This window comes from Gymnodraco acuticeps, unplaced genomic scaffold (assembly GCF_902827175.1).
Source record: "Gymnodraco acuticeps unplaced genomic scaffold, fGymAcu1.1, whole genome shotgun sequence".
Lineage (NCBI taxonomy): Eukaryota > Metazoa > Chordata > Actinopteri > Perciformes > Bathydraconidae > Gymnodraco > Gymnodraco acuticeps.
This window is the reverse complement of record NW_022991125.1, coordinates 59,202-76,744: the sequence shown is the minus strand read 5'-3', so window position 1 is coordinate 76,744 and position 17,543 is coordinate 59,202. Positions and strand designations below refer to the sequence as shown.

Sequence of the window (17,543 nt, the reverse complement as noted above, 5' to 3'; positions counted from 1 at the left end):
GCGGCGCCCTCCACCTCTTCAGCCCACCTCGTGAAACCAGCGTGCCGGCACTCACGGGGACGGATTGCCCGTCTTCACGGATCTGACTGACCTGGCGGGGGGAGAAAATCTCTCCGCCCGGGACGAGAGGGCGAATCTCGCCTCCTCCCTGTATAATGCACAGATCACTACGTTTTCTGACAAGAATGAGGTTGATCTGTATCCAAATCTGAGTGTCTTTTGTTTCCACAAATGCTACACTTACACACAATGTTAACCGTACAAATTCCCCATTCGCTGCCCCAGCTGTAGCTCCTGTAAAGGAGGTTGCTAGTGGGCATGCGAGGGATGAACCGCAGGGAGCGCTATCTAAAGGAGAGCGCTATGCGGGTACAGGGACATTATGGCCGGCGTATTGCTGTCAGAGAACACACTACGCCTAGAGCAAAGACTCCAATTAATGCAGTTTTCCATAGTGGTAAAGGCTGCATTATGGCGGAGCCCGCACTCACACAAGCGCGTGTGGCGGTGCGTTCAGGGACCTCAGTAGAACACACTACGCCTATAAAGACTCCGATTAAATGATGTTTACCGTAGTGGTAAAAACAGCATTGTGGTGGAGCGCGCGGCGGTGCGTTCAGGGACCTCAGTAAATAATCGGCCCTTTCTGTGTCGACCCTCCATGGGCAAATCTTCCCTTCACGGGGAGTTTTGCGGCGGAACGGGTCACCAGAGAGTAACACAGTAGCTGCGGCCCCACAGCTGAGGGCTTTCCATTAACACAATGTTATGGGGAATTGAAACTCAGCTGTGTACCAACAAAGTGGATGGACAGGACGCTGAAACGGGGCTATTCACTTCAGTTTTGCAGCGTCCCACCTCCTTTTATGGGCATGCGAGAGGAAATCTGTCTTCCCAGGAGGAGATTGGTTTCCTCTCAGCAGAGATTCAGGCTCTGGTGCAGAAACAAGCTGTGTCTGTTGTGCACCCTCAGCACAGAGAAAATGGTCTTTATTCCATGTACTTCCTGGTTCTCAGGAAGACAGTGGAATTCAGATCTATTCTAGATCTCAGCAGCCCGAATCGCTAATTGCCTGCAGAAAATTCTGCATGTTAACTATACAAACAGTTAATGGGGCTTGTGCAAACCGGGTGATTGGTTGACCACCATCGACCTGAAAGACGCATACTGTGACGTTTGGATATTACTTGGACCCCAAAGCAGAGACTGACAAAAAATAAAGTTTCAAGGTGTTTAATGAACAAAGGTAATCCAAGGCAGGTACTGACGACAGGGAGCTGGCTGGCCGTAGTAAGTTCAAAAACAAAGCTGCGGGAAAAAACGTTCCCGACAAAAACTCAAAAGAAAACTCCTTAACAAACTGTGAAGAAAAACAAAACAGACTCCAGGCTACAGAAAGGCACTCCGGACCGCGGAACAGCATGTAATACTCTGGCAGAGAAGTGAGGTGAGGGCCAGGCTCTTAAAGAGCAGGTTAATCATGAGAGTGGGAACAGGTGTGCCTCATCTGCAGCCAGGAGTAAACCAGCCACGCCCCCCTGTCACACACCAGCCTTGCAGAGACGGAAATACAGAGTAGTGAGGGGTAAAAAGAGCACACAACAAGTAAAACACAAAAACAATAAAAGCCCCATGCAAAACATAACAGTACCCCCCCTCAACGACGCCTACTGGCGGCCCTACCAGGTCTATCTGGGTAACGGACATAAAAGTCTCTCAAGAGTTTAGGGTCCAAAATGAGCGAGCGAATGAAACCCATTGTCACTCCTCTGGCCCATACCCCTCCCAATCCACTAAATATGGTATCCACGGCCCCGCCTTCGAACTTTCAGCAAACCTCCGTACAGTGAAGGCCGGGTGGTTGTTGATGAGCCGGGGTGGAGGGGGTTCGGTCGGAGGGCAAAGAGGGCTGCAGGAAACTCTCTTAAGGAGTGACACATGAAAAGTGGGGTGCACCTTCAAGGCATGAGGCAACTTAAGCCTAACCACACTAGGATTGATGACCCGTTCTATCTGATAAGGTCCAATGTACCTGGGAGTGAGTTTCCGAGAATCAGTTTGAAGAGGGAGGTCACGGGAGGAAAGCCAAACCTTCTGGCCCAGTTGGTAATCCGGAGCTGGTCGTCGATGACGATCCGCCATCCTCTGGTTCCGGGCGGAGGTGCGGGTAAGAGCTGCCCGGGCTTCACGCCAGACTCTGCGGGCTCGCCGAAGATGCCCCTGTACCGAGGGAACCGCCACCTCTCTCTCTTGAACCGGGAAAAGGGGGGATTGGAAGCCGTTGGAAGCCATAAAGGGTGACATACCTGTGGCAGATCACACCAGGGAGTTGTGGGCGTACTCAACCCATGGCAGATGAAGAGACCATGAGGCTGGGTTTCGAGAGGCAACACAACGGAGAGCCGTTCCCAGGTCCTGATTTGCCCGCTCCGTCTGGCCATTGGTCTGGGGATGGTAGCCAGAGGACAAACTGGCTGACGCCCCCAATGCCCGGCAAAAGGCCCTCCAAACTTGGGATGAAAACTGCAGACCCTTGTCTGAAACAATATCCTGTGGGATACCATGCAGCCTAAAAACATGCTGGGTGAGAAGAGTGGCAGTCTCGAGGGCAGAAGGTAGTTTAGGCAGAGGGACAAAGTGCACAGCCTTAGAGAAACGGTCAACGATGGTCAGAATAGTGTCGTTCCCATCTGATGGTGGGAGACCAGTCACGAAATCCACTGCAATGTGGGACCAGGGCCGGTGGGGAATGGGAAGGGGGCGAAGAAAGCCAGCGGGGGCCTGATGTGAGGCCTTTCTGCGGGCACAGACGGAACAAGCTGAGACATACTCCTTCGTGTCTGCGGACATAGTGGGCCACCAGAAGCGTTGTCGAATTAGGGCCAGGGTCCGATGAAAACCTGCATGGCAGGCAACTTTGGACGCGTGTCCCCACTGGAGCACTGGAGATCTAGCATCGGGGGAAACGAATAGCTGGTCTGGTGGACAATCCTGAGCCGCTGGATGGTCCTCCTGGGCCTCCTGGACCACCCTTTCAATCTCCCATCTAGCTGCTCCCACGACACAGGAAGATGGCAGAATGGTTGCATCTCTTGAATCCTCCACTGGGGAAGCGAACTGCCGGGACAAGGCGTCGGCCTTCACATTCTTGGAGCCAGGCCGGTAGGTCAAGGTGAAGTTGAACCGTCCCAGGAAGAGAGCCCACCGAGCCTAGCGCGAGTTGAGCCTGCGTGCAGAGCGAAGGTAAGACAAATTCTTATGGTCCGTCCATACTATAAAAGGATGGTTGGCTCCCTCCAGCCAGTGCCTCCATTCTTGAAGGGCCAGAACCACTGCCAGCAACTCCCGATTACCAAAGTCGTAATTCCTCTCAGCAGGGGTCAGCCGACAAGAGAAGAACGCACAAGGGTGGAGCTTCTGGTCTGAGGGGGAACGCTGGGATAAAACTGCCCCCACTCCAGAATCAGAGGCATCCACTTCCACCACAAACTGGACCCCTGGATCAGAATGAGAGAGCACAGGAGCAGTGGCAAACAAACATTTCAGTCTTACAAAAGCTGCCTCAGCTGCAGGAGACCACTCAAAAGGCAACTTGACAGAGGTGAGTTTAGTCAGAGGCACTGCTACCCTACTATAGTCCCGAATAAACCTTCTATAAAAGTTGGCAAAGCCCAGAAACCTTTGCAACTGCTTCCTGTTAGAGGGAGTGGGCCACTCGGTCACTGCTTGGACCTTGGCGGGGTCAGTCCTTAACTGTCCCTTGTCGACGATAAACCCCAGGAAACTCACAGAAGAGGCATGAAACTCGCATTTCTCAGCCTTAACGTACAGTCTGTTCTCAAGAAGTCTCTGCAGTACCAGCCTTACATGCTGGACATGCTCCTGAAGAGTGCGAGAGAAGATTAGGATGTCATCAAGGTACACAAAAACAAACCTGTTTAACATGTCACGCAAGACATCATTAATCATAGCTTGAAAAACCCCAGGTGCGTTCGTTAACCCAAAAGGCATTACTAAATACTCAAAATGTCCCTGGGGAGTATTGAATGCAGTCTTCCACTCATCCCCCTCCTTTATTCTCACCAGGTGGTACGCATTGCGAAGATCCAACTTAGTGAAGATGGTGGCTTCATGAAGGGGAACAAAGGCTGAGTCTATGAGTGGAAGGGGGTACTTGTTCTTGACTGTGATCTCATTAAGCCCTCTGTAGTCTATGCAAGGGCGTAGGGTCTTATCCTTTTTGTCCACAAAAAAGAAAACTGCGCCCATAGGCGATGAAGAGGGGCAAATAAGCCCAGCAGCGAGTGAGTCAGAGATGTAACTCTCCATGGCCTCCTTCTCTGGCCTGGAGATATTGTACAGTTTACTAGACGGAAAGGGGGTGCCAGGGAGCAAATCTATGGCACAATCGTAAGGCCGGTGAGGCGGCAAGGATAGAGCGTGGTCCTTGCTGAAAACCTCCTTGACGCTGTGATATTCAGGGGGTACAGAGGTGAGATCAATGGGTTTGGAGGGATCTGGTGCTCTAGTAACTGTGGGGGGTACAGCAGAGTGTAAGCAATGTGAATGACAGAATAGACTCCAGTTAACGATAGACGAGTTGGCCCAATATATGTGGGGGTTATGGAGCTTCAACCACGGAAAACCTAAAACGAGTGGCGACATGGGTGAGGGGATAAGGTACAGGGAGATTATCTCATGATGGTTACCAGAGATCTTGAGGGAAACTGGAGCAGTACGGTGAGTGACTTGGGCTAGGAGTCTCCCATCTAAGGCAAACACATCCTTAGGTTCTGGAAGAGGCTCAAAAGGGAGTTTAGACTGCATCACAAAGTCAGAGTCAATGAAATTGTCATCCGCACCAGAATCAATCAAGACCTGCAGCGGAACAGAGTTCTGAGACCAGGAAATAGTACCTTTGACTGGGATGTGGTTGGAGGAGGCTGAGTTGATAGAAGTGTAGCTCATCAGTGCTCCCCCTATCTTTTGGCAGAGAGGGACAACCGGCGCTGACGTGACCAGCCTGGCCACAGTAGAAGCAGAGTCTCTGACGAAGACGGCGTGGACGTTCTGATGGAGTAAGCGTCATCCCTCCCAGCTGCATGGGCTCCTCCATGAGGAAGGGAGAAACCTTGGTAGCTGGAGAAGCTCTGGAAGGCCAGGAGTCAGGAGGATGAAGAGAAGGTCCAGGGAACGCAGGCCGTCTAGGAAACTTGGACTGCGGGGGAAGGGAGGTGGGGCTATGCTCTCCTGATCTCTCCCTACGCCTCTCGCGGAGGCGGTTATCTAATCGTGTCGCTAAAGAAATCAACTCTTCTAAGGAGGAGGTTTCATCCCTGGCAGCTAGTTCATCCTTTAAATCCTCATTAAGCCCCTTACAAAAAATTCCCAGCAAGGCCATGTCATCCCAACCGCTCTCTGCTGCAAGAATGCGGAAATCAACAGCAAAATTAGCAACAGAGCCTGAACCCTGGGTGAGTGAAAGGAGTCTTTTACCAGCCTCCTTCCGCCTCACTGGATGATCAAAAACCTTACGCATTTCTGCAGTAAATGACGACAGAGACTGACTGATAGGCGAGTTGCTGTTAGATATGGCAAGGGCCCATGCTGCTGCTTTATCACTCAGTAAGCTCATAATAAAAACAACCCTAGATCTATCAGTGGAATAAGTGAATGGTTGTTGCTCAAACACAAGACTACACTGGTGTAAAAACTGACTACAAGACCCTAAATCTCCTGAATACCTGACGGGTGTGGGGATAAAGGGCTCACGAGGATTGCAGGGCTGTCGTTCCGGATCCGCTTGAGGTGGAGGCGCAGGATCTGGAGCTTGAGCAGTGGCAGGCAGCGGGAGCGTGGAGAGGTGTGCTGCGACCTGATTCATATGGCCTCCAAGGTTGGTCACACCGGAAGTTAAATCCCGAATCGCTTCCATTACTCTCTGCAGGGCTCTGTCATGTTGCCCTATAATTACCCCCTGGGCAGCAAGCGCTTCCCTGAGTCTCTCATTCTCTGCGGGGTCCATGTGGCCAGAGTATTCTGTGACGTTTGGATATTACTTGGACCCCAAAGCAGAGACTGACAAAAAATAAAGTTTCAAGGTGTTTAATGAACAAAGGTAATCCAAGGCAGGTACTGACGACAGGGAGCTGGCTGACCGTAGTAAGTTCAAAAACAAAGCTGCGGGAAAAAACGTTCCCGACAAAAACTCAAAAGAAAACTCCTTAACAAACTGCGAAGAAAAACAAAACAGATTCCAGGCTGCAGAAAGGAACTCCGGACCGCGGAACAGCATGTAATACTCTGGCAGAGAAGTGAGGTGAGGGCCAGGCTCTTAAAGAGCAGGTTAATCATGAGAGTGGGAACAGGTGTGCCTCATCTGCAGCCAGGAGTAAACCAGCCACGCCCCCCTGTCACACACCAGCCCTGCAGAGACGGAAATACAGAGTAGTGAGGGGTAAAAGGAGCACACAACAAGTAAAACACAAAAACAACAAAAGCCCCATGCAAAACATAACACATACTTTCATGTGGAAATTGCTTCGGAGCACAGAAAGTGTCTGCGTTTTGCCTTCCAGGGGATAGTCTACGAGTACAACAGAGTACCGTTCGGCTACTCCCTATCCCCACGCACGTTCAGTAAATGTGTGGCCACTGCGCTTCAACCGCTGCGCGCCCACGGCATGAGAGTTTTTCTTTCTTTCTTTTTTTGTCCAGGGAACAGGCAATGCTTTGCACAGCACAATTGATCACACACCTAACCAAATTAGGCTTTGCGATCAATTGAAAAAAGAGCACCCCCATACCTCACCAACAGGCGTTGTAGCTTGGAGTGGTGTTCGATGCAGAAGTTCGACCCTGTCAGGGAGCAGAAGTGCGTCCCTTCTCCGGGCAGTTCACAGGCTGCGACAGGGGGCGACAGTGACAGCTTTAACTGTCATGCAGACTTTGTGTCTCATGACGGCTGCTCACATTGTGGTCCCGTAGGGGTTATTGCATATGCGCCGCCTGCAGAGGTGGTTCTCCAGCCTGCGTTTGGATCCCAAGAGGCACAAACAGCGGCTGGTGACCAAAAAAAAAAGTGGCTGGGATTCCAGCGATGGTGTGAGGAGCGGAAAATAGAGCCCCTATCTTGTGAGTTAGGCTCTATTTTGTCCTTCTTACAGTTATTGGTGGACAGAGGACTAGCTCATTCTACTATAAAAGTGTATGCAGCAGCCATCTCGTCCTGTCATGAGGGATTCAACGGCAGGTCAGCCTTTTCTCATCCACTGATGTTGCGGTTTTTACAGGGGGTCAGGAGGCTGCGCCCAGTAGTGCGTGCCTCCACCACACAGTGGGACCTGCCGCTGGTGCTCGAGGCTTTGGTCACAGAACCATTTGAGCCTCTGGAGCTCTCCTCCCTGAAAGCACTGTCGTGGAAGACAGCATTTCTACTTGCCTTAACGTCAGCCAAAAGAGTGTCCGAGTTAACCGCTCTGTCGGTGCACCCGAGCTGTTTACTGATTCGGGGTGACCGGAGCGGTGCGACACTCAGACCGAACCCCTCCTTTGTGCCCAAGAACCGAAGGAGTGCGTTCAGGTCGAGGGTTATTCAGTTGGGGGGATTTAGTCTTCCACCCCATGGTGGGGCCAGGGAAGCTAAATTACACCTCCTCTGCCCGGTGCGCGCGTTAGCATGTTATGTAGCGCGCACAGCTACCCTGAGATGCACTGAACAGCTGTTTGTATGCTTCGGGGGCGGGGTGACTGGAAAAGCTCTGTCCAAGAAACGCCTGGCAGGCTGGCTTTGCGAAGGCATTGCACACGCCTACGAGCAGGCAGGGAGAGCCTGTCCCACGGGGGTCCGTGCACACTCCACACGAGCTGTGGCTGCATCAACAGCCTTATTCAACGGTGCGAGTGTGGAGGATATATGCACGACGGCGTCTTGGTCAATGCCAGGCCCCTTCATAAAGTGTTATCTCTTGGATATGTCTGGCTCTTTCTCAACGTCTGTGCTTGCTGGGGCAACACAGGACTGGTGAGGAGGGGGGGTGCTGTTGGTCAGTGGGCATCTGACCCTCTCCCGGGGCGTAAAATGCCTTTACGTTTCTCCGGACCCCTGGAGGGTCGCGGGGGACGTGGGGTGCTCTGGGCCCTTTTCAGGGCCCAGAGCACCCCACGGGCTTCCCTCACCTGCCTGGGGGCAGGAGGTGGAGAGCCCTCCATACTATAGTCCCTACACACTCTGCACAGGGTCAGTGTTTGAGTGTGGGGACATAGGGGGCACTTGCAATCTCCCCGTGCTCTTTAGGGACTCAGGAGGGAGAGTGCATAGTGAACCCATTCAGGGCTGGGGTTTTTTCCCTGTCTGCCTAGGTGGACGCAGGGGAGCCCTCAGCACTGTTTTTTTCGAGCACACTTTTTTTCGCGAGGCAAGCGCGTCAGGGTGTGCTCTATCGGCCGCAGCCCAGACTTCTCCACGGTTACAACCAAGGGAGAGGTGAGTGAGGCGCAGTGGCTGCTAAAGCCGGTCAGGGACAGTGAGGTGGAACGGTGTGCTGGACGACAGTGCATGCATACACCGGGGCCTGTGAGAGATATAACGTCGGGTTACGTATTGTAACCCTTGTTATATTAGCACAGGCGGAGCCCTCTACCTTGGGCCACTGTCTGTCCTATACCGCTCGCTGAAGAGTGGTGTAGGATTGTGGTCAGGAGGCGAGGCCTCCTTTTATACGGAAGTGAGATGCGCACGCATTCAGGTAGGCCCGCCCCGGGGCCGGCTACGTCCATAGAAATCTCAGTAGGTGAATGCTTGCATGATAAGGTAGTACCCATAGAGTCCAGTAGAGGGCTCCGCCTGTGCTAATATAACAAGGGTTACAATACGTAACCCGACGTTATCTCAGTGGGTCTCAAATGTTTTGGTCACCATTAAACCTCTGGAGTCGGTGGACGCGCCAGTCCAGGTGCGCATAATTTTACGTAATTAATCATATATTTTCGATTATAAGGAGTAGAAATATGATTCAGATATCCGCGGAATCGCTGGAAGAGTAGCTTTCCAGCGGTATCTCCTGTGAGACTGTAACCAGGGCACAGCAGCCAATATGGCCGCTCAAAGCAGCTTGACTTTACACTGTGTGGGATTGGTGGATTTGTGTGTCCGTCAAGGAAATCTCGGCCGGCAGCCATCATGGTCTGAAATGACCAATGGACATCGAGAAATCACTAAGGGCCGACCCACCAAGTAAAAAAAACATAAACCACGTGTCTCCCATCAGTTTACGTCTGTGAGGAGAGAGATAGAGACAGAGAAAATGGCTAAAAAAAACTTTACAGTTGCCGACTTCGCTAGAGATTTTTTTCGCTAGCAGCAGTGAAGATAGAGCCTCAGAACCTGAAGTCTTCGACTCTTCTGAAGAAGAAGAATACAAAGACAACAACAAGGATCCATTTGGACATGGGTAAGTGTACATATTACAGTAATAGTGTACTGGCAATGTGTGGGGAATACCGCGAAAATGAACAATAGGTTTATTGATATTGATTTGTTATCGATAGTCATGAACTTTTTATTGGGACAAAATAGACTCTCCATTAGCAAACGTTTACTCTGTGTTAACGTTATTTTTGTGTGTAAAAGTGAGATTACATGTGTAGATGATTCAATTAATCATTTATTCGTCCCACAACGGAGACATTTACAGTGACATGTTTTTGCCATCGATTATTTTATCATACTGTTCTGTACAGATGAGACTTTGTCATAGATTTATTTATATGTGTGCCTGTTATTATTTTACCGTCCTGTGAGACTTTGTAATCAGATGTAGCCTATGTACGTGTGTGTCTGGGATTTTATACTGAATGTAAAGTAACTGGAAATACCTGTGTGTGAGTGTGTGTGTGTGTGTGTGTGTGTGTGTGTGTGTGTGTGTGTGTGTGTGTGTGTGTGTGTGTGTGTGTGTGTGTGGTGTGTGTGTGTGTGTGTGTGTGTGTGTGAGAGAGAGAGAGATCGAGAGAGACTCCTTCTCCAACCTCCCAAACTTTCTTTTTGTGTGTGCATTGTTATTTGTGCTTGAGCAACATTTTACTTGAATAATTGGACAGCCTTCTGGGGAAAACCTGGTCTGATTAAGAGAGACGGCATTCATCCTACTTTGGAAGGTGCAGATCTCATTTCGGCAAACATTTCAGGGCTTTGTGGACTTAATCCATGACAAACTGGAGTTGAGACCAGGAGGCGGAGTCGCAGTCTTACACGCTTCTCTGCGCTCTCTCCTAGGCAGTCATCCATAGGAATCCCGAACCCAATAAAATACCCAATATTAGCGGTGTGTGTGTCTGCCCAAGGACAAGTTAAGGTAAAACCTAATAGAGGTGTCATACATAATAACCTAATAAAAGTAAATGTAACAACTACTACAGTGCAACAAAACAGGAATATTAAATGCGGTCTCTTAAACATAAGATCTCTAGCATCTAAAGCAATATTGGTAAATGATTTAATATCAGATTATAATATTGATATATGCTGTCTCACTGAAACTTGGTTGAGACATGAAGAATATGTCAGCATAAATGAGGCCACTCCACCCAGCCATATTAATACTCATATTGCCCGAGGCACGGGCCGAGGAGGTGGAGTTGCAGCAATCTTTGACTCAAGTTTACTTATCAATACTAAACCAAAATTAAATGATACCTCCTTTGAAAGTCTCGTTTTTAGTCTTACGCATCCGACCTGGAAAACTTTGCAGCCAATCTTATTTGTTACAGTGTACCGTGCACCAGGTCCTTATTCAGAATTCTTATCTGAATTCTCTGAGTTTTTATCAACTTTGGTTCTTAAAACAGATAAAGTAATTATCGTAGGTGACTTTAATATTCATGTTGACGATGATAAAAATAGCCTTACTGTTGCATTTAACTCTATATTAGATTCTGTTGGTTTTTGTCAGAGTGTAAATAAACCAACCCACTGCTATAATCACACTCTCGACCTTGTTCTGACTTATGGTATTGAAATTGAGCAACTATTAGTCGAACCGCATAATCCTGCTTTATCCGACCATTTCTTAGTAACTTTTGAAGTACTGTTACGAGACTACAAAGCATTAGTCAAAAGCTCCTGCAGCAGAAACCTATCTGTTAGTGCTATAGCCAAATTTAAGGAAGAGATTCCACCAATACTTAACTCGATAGCATGTCTGCATGTAAGGGAGGAAACTTATACAAAATGTACACCACCCCAAATTGATCATGTTGTTGATAGTGCTACAGATGCGCTGCGAATAAAATTAGACTCTGTTGCTCCTTTGAAAAAGAAGAAAATAAAACAACATAGACTAGCTCCATGGCATAATGCCGAAACCCGCAAAATAAAGCAAAAGTCGAGACAACTTGAAAGGATATGGCGTTCTACTAAACTTGAAGAATCTCGTTTAATTTGGCATATTACTCTCAATGAATATAAGAAAGCACTGCGTAAAGCGAGAGCAGCCTACTACTCTTCATTAATAGATGAGAATAAGAATAATGCAAGATTTCTTTTCAGCACTGTAGCCAGGCTGACAGAGAGCCACAGCTCGATTGAGCCTTCTATTCCCATAGCACTCAGTAGTAATGATTTGATGTGCTTTTTTAACGATAAAATTGTTACTCTTAGAAACAAAATTAATGACCTCTTGCCTTTGACCAGTATAGTGTTATCAACAGCTCCCGGAAACGTAAGTTCTAATAATACATTAGATAGTAAACTAGAATGCTTTTCAGCCATAAACCTTGAACAATTAAATTCAATGATTCTCTCTTCTAAACCATCAACGTGCATGTTAGACCCAATTCCAACTAAGCTGTTGAAGGAAGTTTTTCCATTAATTAGCACTTATTTATTAAATATTATGAATATGTCTTTATTATCAGGCTATGTTCCACAATCATTCAAAGTAGCAGTGATAAAACCGCTTCTTAAAAAGCACAACCTCGATCCAGAGGTTTTAGCCAATTATAGACCTATTTCCAATCTTCCGTTCCTCTCAAAAATTCTTGAGAAAGCGGTCGCAAAACAGTTGTGCGATTACTTAAAAAACAATGATTTATTTGAAGCTTTTCAGTCTGGCTTTAGAACACATCATAGCACAGAGACAGCTCTGGTTAAAGTCACAAATGACATTCTAATAGCCTCTGACAAGGGACGTGTCTCTATTCTTGTTTTGCTCGATCTCAGTGCTGCATTTGATACTATCGACCATGATATCTTATTGCAAAGACTAGAGCACTTAGTTGGCATACAGGGAACTGCTTTAGACTGGTTTAGGTCCTATCTATCTGAACGCTCTCAGTTTGTACGTGTCAATGATGAATCTTCCACGCAAACCAAAGTTAGCCATGGAGTGCCACAGGGCTCAGTGCTCGGACCTATTTTGTTCACATTATATATGCTTCCGTTAGGCAATATTATAAGGAATCATTCTGTAAACTTTCATTGTTATGCGGATGATACTCAACTATATTTATCAATCAAGCCTGATGAAATTAATCATCTAAATAAAATTCAAGACTGCCTTAAGGACTTAAAAACGTGGATGACCTTAAACTTTTTGATGTTAAACACGACCAAAACTGAAGTTATTGTACTTGGCCCGAAGAATCTACGAAACAAATTATCTAAGGATATACTAACTATGGATGGCATTAATTTGGCCTCCAGTGAGACTGTAAGGAATCTTGGTGTTATATTTGATCAGGATTTATCCTTTAACGCCCACATAAAATCAATTTCAAGGACCGCCTACTTCCATCTACGTAACATTGCAAAAATCAGGCATATCTTGCCTCAAAACGATGCAGAGAAACTAGTCCATGCATTTGTTACTTCAAGGCTGGATTATTGTAACTCTTTATTATCAGGGTGTACCAAGAAGTCAGTCAAGTCGCTTCAGCTGATTCAAAATGCTGCGGCTCGTGTACTAACCAGAGTTAGGAAAAGGGACCACATTGCTCCTGTTCTGGCTGCCTTACACTGGCTCCCTATAGAACACAGGATAGAATTTAAAATTCTTCTTCTCGCCTACAAAGCCCTTAATGGGCAGGCGCCATCTTACCTTAAAGAACTCATTATACCCTACTGTCCTACTAGGGCATTGCGTTCCAAGAATGCAGGGTTGTTGGTTGTTCCTAGAGTCTCTAAAAGTACAATGGGAGCCAGAGCCTTTTCTTATCAAGCTCCACATTTGTGGAATCAGCTTCCAGTTTGTGTTCGGGCGGCAGACACCCTATCCGTTTTTAAGAGTGCGCTTAAGACCTTCCTTTTTGATAAAGCTTATAGTTAGGGCTGATTAGATTCAGCCCCTAGTTTTGCTGATATAGGCTTAGTTTGTCGGGGGACATCTTACTTCTTCCTTCTCTCTGTCTATACCTGTGTACTCTCATGTTCCGATTAAACCAGCTTCCCCAAATGTCTTTCTTTTTGGTGTCTATATACGCCGGGATCCGGAGTCATGGATGATCCTGCGCTCCTCTGTCCTGGATCGCGAGCCCTGGATCTTGAGTCGTGGCTGTGGTCCTGGATCATAAGTCCTGGATGGATATCCTCGTGGATTCATCTTCCTATTATACACACATGCATTTCCAAACATTTGGACTACCTATGTTGCAAATGTATTATCTTTTCAATTTACACACGGCATCTATTGCACGTATGTCCGTCCTGGGAGAGGGATCCCTCCTCTGTTGCTCTCCCTGAGGTTTCTCCCATTTTTCCCTTTAAACTGTGGGTTTTCTCCGGAAGTTTTTCCTTGTACGATGTGAGGGTCTAAGGACAGAGGGTGTCGTATTGTCATACTGATATTTTGTACAAACTGTAAAGTCCACTGAGACAAATGTAACATTTGTGATATTGGGCTATATAAATAAACATTGATTGATTGATTGATTGATTGATTGACTTGAACTTTATTTCAATGAAATTAGTTGTAATTATTGTCCTACATTTTAATTTGTTTTACAGAGATGTTTCACAGCTGTTTGGGCCTAGTGGCCCACAGGCGGCGTTTATCCAGCAGCCACAACATCCATCTGTGCCGGCCCCCAGGTCAAGATCTAACGTGGCTCAAGAGCCATCACCACCAAGGACCAGCAGACCAGCATCACTACAGCTGCCTCCACCTCCATCTGCGGCTGCCACCAGGTCAAGATACACCTCAGCACAAAGGCTCCACCACAGCCATCACCTTCAACCCAGCCAGCAAGGAGGTCTTGTGGAGGTCTCGTATAGCACTTGTACACCCCACCTACACAGCAGCTCATGCACCATCACCCCCACCTACACAGCAGCCAGACCCACTGTCTTGGAAGACAGACAAATACCTTGACACTGTCTTGACATTTATAATGAATAGTTGGTTGAAAGTTCTGATGTTCAATATTGTAAATAGTTAGATTTTCCAGTTTCTTATATTTATATAAATAGTTGGTTGAAAAAAACATATTTATAATAAATTGTTGGTTGAAAAAAAAAGGTTGAATGCTCAATTTGTATTTGTACACATCACATGAACCTTGGTATGTAATATGTAGTCATTATTCAGTCCTAATGTATCTCAATCCCTGCTGTGGTGAAAGTAGAGTGATAAACACCTATTTTACTCAAAATTCGAATTACATTTTAGACATGAATAACACATTTATATACAGTGTAATTCAAATATTTCACTGCTTTTGTGATCCTAGGACTTTGGTAACCAAATCTAAAACACAAAAACAATTCGATCACATGAGTAAATTTGTGTTTTCACAAGAGTTTTGAAGATTTTCCGAAAATCAGATGTCAGATTTGAATCTTTTGAGCTACTTATCTCATCAAACAGTGCTCTAAGGTGAGTAATATGCATATATAGCAAGACCAGAGATGATCCTGAACATTTTGATATGTTACACATGGGGTGCCATGTTAGAAGAAATACATTTAAAAGGTGATTTAAGAAAACATCTAAAAATCGAGAAAATACCCTTAGACTCCAGAGGGTTAACCTGCTCTACTTAAGCATATTGAGATAACTTGTGTTATGATTTGGCACTATAGATATATGTACTTGTCTTAATACCCCAACTAACCTGTCGACAAAGTACAAGGCGTCTTCTACTCCACACTCTACCCTCTGCTGGACATCCAGAAACATGGCATGTTTTATCTGGGGCTCTCTCATGGGGAGTTTCTTCATGGCATACTCCACAGCCCTCACTAGAAACGCCACTGCTGCCTGCTGGAACCTCTGCACTTGCTGCGGTGTAATGTCTCCTGCATCAAGGAGCCTGTTGAGTGTAGCTCGAGTAGTGAAGCCGATCACCAGCTTTTCTCCTACGAGAGACACAATAAATCAACAACGTCACAGAGGTCATTAAGGTGCTGTATGCGATTCTGGAGAAAGATTGATGCAATATGTTCTCATTCCCAACACCAACATGTCAGTATGAGACTGGGAATAAAACCGGTGTTGAGTCACTTTAGCAATCATCAACAACCACAATAACTAACTTGAAAGCACCCCTTTAAGTATCTTCATCACATCAGTGATTGATTGATTGAATACTTTATTAGACAGAAATGCAAACAGCACAAGGTACAGTCACACATTTGGGCTAAAGGATAACATTAAAAAGTCCTGTGGACTTGTTTCCATTGCGGTCCTATGTGTGTGATGAGATGAGATTATCAAACTCATAACTTGTCTGCACAAGCAGCCCTCTAACAAACACAAACAGTATTATCAAATCAAATCAAATCAAATTTTATTTCTATAGCACATTTAAAAACGATTTTCGGTCGAGCCAAAGTGCTGCACATGCAGATAATAAATAACACATTCCTACCGATGTAAACAGAAGACAATAAATTACAACATCAAATATAAAAATCAAACACAGGGAAGGGTCATGAGTCGTGCTCTGCTCTGATTAGAAGGCCAGGGTGAAGAAGTGAGTTTTTAGTTTAGATTTAAAAACCCCTAGGGTCTGGGCCGACCTCACATGGAGGGGCAGAGTGTTCCAGAGTCTAGGGCCAGCCGCCGCGAAGGCTCGGTGCCCTCTTGTTTTTAGCCTGGTTTTAGGCACTACCAGTAGCAGCTGGTCAGCAGACCTTAACGCTCTGGCTGGGGTGTAGCGCTGGAGGAGTTCAGCTATATAGGCCGGAGCCAGCCCATTTAGTGCTTTAAAAACAAATAAAAGGATTTTAAAATCAATTCGATTATGTGAGTGAGATCAGTGAGTGGATAGTGTATGTGCATCTGCTGATGTGAAACTTGGAGGATTACCTGGCAGTTGGTTTGATGGGTCCTTATAGAGGATTTCATGCAATTCCCGGTGCTGCAGTGCTGCTGGCTTCAGAAACTTCGAGAGCAACTTGCGGAGGATGAAAAAAGGAACAAACATAGTACATTCTTACTAGCATACTGTATTACTAGCATACTGTATCCCAACCTTCCCAATTTACCTCATCATGTAGAAGGAAGATGAAGGTTGAAGGTGGAGAAGACTGGCAACGTTGCTTGATAGAAGAGCAGGTACACCTCTGTTATTGGGTTAGAGAATGCTTCCAACAGCCTCCTGAACCTTGGTTGTTTCTCATCTGTGAATAAAAAAAACACAGGTTGTGCATATTACATACATTTACTTTTCAGTCTGTTATAATAATCGTTCGTTCATTTGGATCATTGAAATATGATGCCTACCTGATGACTTGAAGTAGCTGGCCAGTGGCTCATACTGCTGCAGGGTACGAGTCAAACACCTCTCCAGGCTCAACCATCGAATGGAAACGTGCATAAGTATTTCCAAATACTCGCTTCCATGGAGCTCACAGAATTCTATGACAAGAATGGAACATTTTAATTTCAATTTAATTTAACTCTTCTGAATTTCATTTGGACTGCACATACCTGTCAGGTAACCTTTACGATTGGTGCTTCCTTTAAACCAGTATCCCACATCCACAGTCAGATCGTCTGGATCAAAAGATAGCTACATGTTACTGTTTGATTGATTGAATATTTTATTAGACAGAAATGCAAACAGCACAGGTACAGTACAGTACTGTAAATTCCCTTAGCTCATAGTAAGTATCCATTAGCTCACACAAGCAAATACGTGATGATTTAACTAACACTGCTATTAGTCACGGTTGTTTGTTGTTAAACCCACCGCAGCAACCTGCCACACTGCTCACCAGCAGACTGTGTAACGTTAAGTCTCACGTAGTCAGACCCACCGTTGACTTCATCAAAATAAAAATATTTGTACAAATAATGTGGTTACCTACCGTTTGACCTCCCGCTTCAGATGAAAATGTCAGTCACGGCATTATTGAGGCGCTGATACCATGGATGTATAATAAGAACTGGATACAGCGTGGGAGGCGGGGCCTCATTCATTCCTATGAGAGTTGCTCAATGGCGCATGATGACAAAATGGCCCAACTTTTGAGAGAGCGAAACGTCACAGATTACCCGGCATGCCTGAGAAGTACCCGTATGTGCACTCATAGAGCATGCGCAAC

General features: G+C 46.4%; 1 long non-coding RNA gene across 1 annotated transcript; it reads right to left on the bottom strand.

Annotated features, from left to right (window-relative positions):
* Window positions 1-16,504: 16,504 nt before the first annotated feature.
* Window positions 16,505-17,044, bottom strand: LOC117560316. The gene is made up of 3 exons (XR_004571142.1): window positions 16,927-17,044; window positions 16,720-16,854; window positions 16,505-16,616 (listed from the first exon to the last, which is right to left on the bottom strand). It is a non-coding gene; the product is annotated as an uncharacterized LOC117560316 (long non-coding RNA).
* Window positions 17,045-17,543: the final 499 nt, after the last annotated feature.